The sequence below is a fragment of the Corylus avellana genome, chromosome ca9 (assembly GCF_901000735.1).
Source record: "Corylus avellana chromosome ca9, CavTom2PMs-1.0".
Taxonomy (NCBI): Eukaryota; Viridiplantae; Streptophyta; class Magnoliopsida; order Fagales; family Betulaceae; genus Corylus; species Corylus avellana.
This window is the reverse complement of record NC_081549.1, coordinates 17,067,429-17,072,867: the sequence shown is the minus strand read 5'-3', so window position 1 is coordinate 17,072,867 and position 5,439 is coordinate 17,067,429. Positions and strand designations below refer to the sequence as shown.

General features: G+C 35.4%; 1 long non-coding RNA gene across 2 annotated transcripts; it reads left to right on the top strand.

Moving 5' to 3' along the window:
• The first annotated feature begins 907 nt into the window (after positions 1 to 907).
• LOC132162516 (uncharacterized) lies at positions 908 to 2,073 on the top strand. Of its 2 annotated transcripts, XR_009438227.1 has the most exons (4): positions 908 to 994; positions 1,095 to 1,264; positions 1,357 to 1,473; positions 1,556 to 2,073. It is a non-coding gene; the product is annotated as an uncharacterized LOC132162516 (long non-coding RNA). The 2 variants fall into 2 exon arrangements; XR_009438226.1 differs by having other exon boundaries at positions 908 to 1,264.
• Positions 2,074 to 5,439: the final 3,366 nt, after the last annotated feature.

The following is a 5,439-nucleotide window of genomic DNA, read 5'->3' as shown; positions in this document are numbered from 1 at the left end:
CAAGTCTGAGTTCCAAGTGGTGCTTGAGGAGTCATTTGGAAAACGGTATACCTTTTTCCATAATTTCGTCCAATTTTCATTTTGGAGTTGATTTTGTTGTAAAATTTACATGGCATTTCTTGTTGTGCAGTAGCGAAACTGTGATTCCTGATGACTATCAGAGCCCCAGTGGCACTGGTAAAAAGTCAAAGCGTTCTTTTCGGTCAAATACCTTTAAGGTGGAGCTTGGTTATGCTGCCAAAATACCCTTGAGGTCCATTGCTCTTGCCTTCAAAGGAGCAGATGTTGATAATAATTCTCAGGATGCTTTGAGAGTCCTCGATATTATACTAAGGCAGCAAGCAGCAAGCAGCAAACAGGTACATCTGTTTCTTTGTTGTATTTCTCTTTTACTTGTTATTTTTAATACACCATCTGGAAGCATATTCATATTGCTTTTAGAAGTAACTTTCTTGAACTATGGCTGTTGAATGCATAGGGGTTGCCTTTTGGTAAGACAATCGATTTTTCACGATGACTCAAGGGACTTAACTGATGTTGGAGGAGGAGTAAATGGGCTTCGGGGGTTCCATTCCAGCTTTCGTCCGACTCAAGGGGGCTTGTCTCTTAATATGGGTATGATTCTTTTTTCTTGGTTCTTATAAACTTCATCATAACATTCTTCTGTCAGTTGTCGATACTACTGCTGCTTTAATTTTTTTTTTTTGTGCAGATGTGTCAACAACAATGATAATAAAACCTGGCCCTGTGATTGACTTCCTTTTAGCTAACCAAAATGTGCGTGAGCCTCGCTATGTGGATTGGTTAAAGGTAAAAAGCTTCTAAAAAACATTGTGTTCAAGATCGAACTCTCGCGTTAGATTTTCTCTGAATATCCATCTTGTGGTCATTTACAGGCTTAGAGAATGCTTAAAAATCTTAGGGTTAAGACGAGACACCGAAACATGGAATTTAAAATCATTGGCCTGAGTGAGAAGCCCTGCAATCAGCAATAGTATGTTCTTACTTCAGGAAATTCTCCCCCACCCCCCTCTTATTTCCTTGTTCTTTTACACTTTAATAACTTCCTAACTTTGGTCTTACTTTGGGCTAAGCTTTTCAATGAAAGTGAAATGGTGACTGTGGAGATGAAGGGCAAACTAGGGACATTACTGTGTACGATTATTTCACTATGTCTGTGCCATAGAACTCGGGTATTCTGCATACCTGCCATGCCTTGATGTTGGCAAGCCCAAGCGGCCCAACTATATATCTACCTCTGGAGGTCTGGAAATCTTTTGCTTGATATGATGTTGGCATTAGCTTATTTTAGTTTTAATCTAATATATATATATTTTAAATTTGTGGGTGATTTAGCTCTGCTCGCTAGTTTCACTTCAACGGTACACAAAATCATTATCCTCGATGCAGAGGGCATCTTTAGTTGAGAAATCTAGACAGAAAGCTCAGGAAAGAATACGTACACTGACTGATGTAAGTATTTGCCTTGACACCTGACAGAAATTTTTTTGCTTGTTTTGGATGATGCAATAGTTTTGCTCACTTATTCTGGCAGGCTGTGAAAAACTACCGGTATGATGATGACCCTGTGCTTACTGAGTGTCGTATTTCTATTGAGAAACAGTTGACACAGGTTGATGGCCGTGTCCTAGAGGCTCCAAAGGTTTGAATTTGTTTCTTTTGTTGAAAATATATATATATATATATATATATATATATATATATATTGATAGTGAAAATCATGGAGTAATTCCTAGAAGGGCATGCATCAAGGAAGTGGGGGGTAGTAGCTTAGTGGGTAGTTATTATCCTTGTTTATGTTAGTGCTACATGGGTAGTTAGTATTCAGCTGTTATGTTATGTTAGTGGGTAGTTATGTGTTATGGGCTAGTGTGTATCACGGGTGGTTACTAAATGTGTTGTGAGTAGTGGGTTGTAAGCCTAGTATAAACCAAGAGTCCAGAGATTAGTTGGGGTATTGAATTGTAATCTGACTTGTGTCTTTGTGGTTTGTCTCCAACCCTTAAGTGGAGTTCATTATCTATCACTTATCTACATATTTCTGTTCAATTTATCGTGGGTTCCTATCATATATATATATATATATAGAATGGTCTCAAAACATGACATGTCATGGTTACACACATTTTTCACCTACTCATTACTGTTCTTTAGAACTTCCCTCCTTGTTCAGTAAATCGACTATTTCGTTTCTGAAAAATATAGCCCAAATACTCCAGTATAACACCTAGAATGGAGGATTAGATAGGTGTTAACAAATATAATGCAGAACTTAAATATTAAACACCACAACAAGCACTCAATTATGCAGCACAATAGATAATGAAAATTTTGCATCAATGAAATAAAGACAAACACAAAAATATATTAATTACCACACAATCAATAGAAGAATTTTAGTGATGAAGTGAAACCGATTAATGTGAAATTACGAGTTGTTCACACTTACAAAATATTTATAGTTGATACACCATTGTACTAAACAAACGACCCGCTTGCCCATTACTACAGTAATTCTCTCAAAACTTTTAGACAATTATTCTGCTGGATTTTCTTTATAGAAACTCCTATGGCTGAAGGTTCATAGTTTGTAACTTTGTGTGCCTATATATATATTTACTCCAGCTCTGTCAATGTTGAAATAACATGAACAACTTTAAATTCTCATATCTTGAATAACTTTTTCACTAACTTAACCCTAAACTTAAAGCTTACAAGTAAACATGTTTTGACACTAAATTTGTCAATAGTAAAAACCTTGTAGTTTTTATTTTCAATTTTCTCTTATCATGCCCCAACTTTCTTTCTTTTCTTTGCAAGCAAAGAATGCAAAAACCTAAAGAGGACTAAAGTTTAAAGATGACTAGACATTTGATAAATCATCTTCCTGTTTTAGTTTTAATTTTCTTTTTCTTTTAGCAAATCCTATTATTTTGTATTATTTTGGTTGGGTTATAAAAAGAGTCGACTATTTTAGCTGTTAGGCCACCATACAGGTCAAGCCGACACTAGCAAACAACACAAAACTTGTTTTTTTATATATATATATATATATATCTCGCAACTGTCAATACTCAGTAGGATTTACGTGCAAAGGACAAACAATAATGCATGTGGGTACTGTAGGGTTTAATAATTGAGTAACGCTAGAAATTATATTTTTGTTTTACACGTTCCCAGTAGGATTTACGTAATATATATATATATATATATAACAAAGACTCATTTAATAGTAAATTAAAAATTTACGTGTAAAACAAAAATATAATTTAATATAATTTTCAGCGTTACTCAATTATTAAACCCTACGGTACCCACATGCATTATTGTTTGTCCTTTGCACGTAAATCCTACTGGAGATTGACGGTTGGGAGCTCTTTGTGGCTTAAAAATGATATAATGCAATATGTACGTTGAAAGTGGTAGGGCTTTTGGACGCTTGGGGGGTATTCAATTCTTGAAGCATCAAAGGGACCACAAGTGAAGTGAGAGACAGTGATGTTCTTCGTAAAAGTTGATGGGATTTCTTGGTTGACATTGAGATTTTTCTCTTTAGGCCTCATATAGTAATACATTGGCAATGCTTGCCACCATAACTTTCAGTCACCTTTCTTATTATCTTTTAATAATAATTAACATGTTACATCCACACACGCCCTTGCTTCTTCATAGGTTTATCTGTGCAATCAGAAACTAAAAGAGCCATTGGAAATTGACATGCAATTGCAACAGGATTAACCTTCAACTTTTATCTTAAATATATCTTAATTAATATTTCAAGACATGTCATTGTTCTGTTTCCCTTGCGATGAATTTGAAATAGACATATAAAAAGAAAGTTATCCAGCAAGCGGAAGAATAAGCGAATCATAGTGCTAGCTACTTGCATGTACAAGATTGTCCTAGAGACGAATGCTGTTATTAGCGTAGAGAATTGCAGCACTGCACCACACGCGGGAAGAGAAATGCGAATGCATAATGTGCTGTTTGGTTGCCGAGAAACTGCTGGAAAAAGAGAGAAAAATTGGAGAAGAATACTATAAAGTATAAAGCATTCTTTTGTGAGATGCGTAGGAGTGGGTATTGGTTCGGTTGGTGTCGGTAGGAGCATTTTCGCCTACCGATTCGTAAAAGTCGGTTCAAAAAAACTGACTTCATACTGATAAGAAATAGTTTCGACTATTTTGGTTAGTCAGTTAATTGTCGATTACAAGTTTTTATATTAAGATTTATTAATTTCCTTGTAATTAAAGAATCAATAAAAAATATATTTTATAAATGAAAATAGAAAGTAAATTCATAGAATATGGACTAAAATGACAACTATAAACCAGTTAGACAAACACAATAAGAAATGTTATCAAATAAAATTTAAAATTCACTTGAAAAATTGGCTAAGTCAGTTAACCGATAAAAAAAAAAAAAAAATTTACCGCCTATTGAACAGAACCGATCTCAAAACAGTATTTTTGTTCCGCCTACCGACCATCAGAAGTCGATTATTGGTTGGTGACGGTTCGGTAGCAGTCGATAAGCGATCAGTAGGCGTAAACGGTTAACGGCTAATTTGCCCACCCCTAGAGATGAGTGATGTGGCAATATTTTAATTGAACGGCCACACCCCCTAATTACCTTCTTTTTTTTTTTTTTTTTGGTTCAAACAGTATTTAATCACCTTTTAAACTTTATAAACCTATTTGTTATGAATAAACCTTGAATTCAGACCATCTGCAAAAGACATCTTTTACAGTTTTCACTCACAAACAGACACCTAAGCAAACACAAAACAAATCCACAAAAATATCATACACCCACACACACTATATTTTGAGCTCAAAAGGGCTGAGTGGCGGGTCACTCCAGACCCGTGAGTCACTTTCTCCAGCGTTAGAATCAATTTTTCCGGCCATTAGGGTTATAAAATTCCTTAAGGGTTCACTTTTTACCTCTAGGCTTTAGTTTTAAATTCAAAAACGAGTTTTGAGGCATTATAATCGGGTTGTGATCCGGGTCACGATGGTTTCAGGCGGGTTTTGAGGTGGGTCATGCCGGACCCACGGCGTCGTGGGTCTGGCAAGACCCATGACGCCAAACCCACGCGTGGGTCTAGCGACAGGGGTGTTGGGGTTTTTGGTCTTTTTGTTTTTCACTTTGATTTGCTATTTTTGTTTTCACTTTAATTTTTTGCAATTTTATTGAAATGGTGATGTGTCAAATGGAGATTAGAGGCTGCAAAACAACCATTTTACAGATGGTCCAGACCCAAGGGTCTCTCATTTGTTATAACCCCAAATTATTAAGGGCTTTTCCTTTTGTGGGAGAAAATTTTTGAGACATACTATTCTTCAATTTCTTATTTATATTTTTTAAAAATTTATTATTGAATTTGTTTAATGATAAATTTTAAAGATAGGTGAA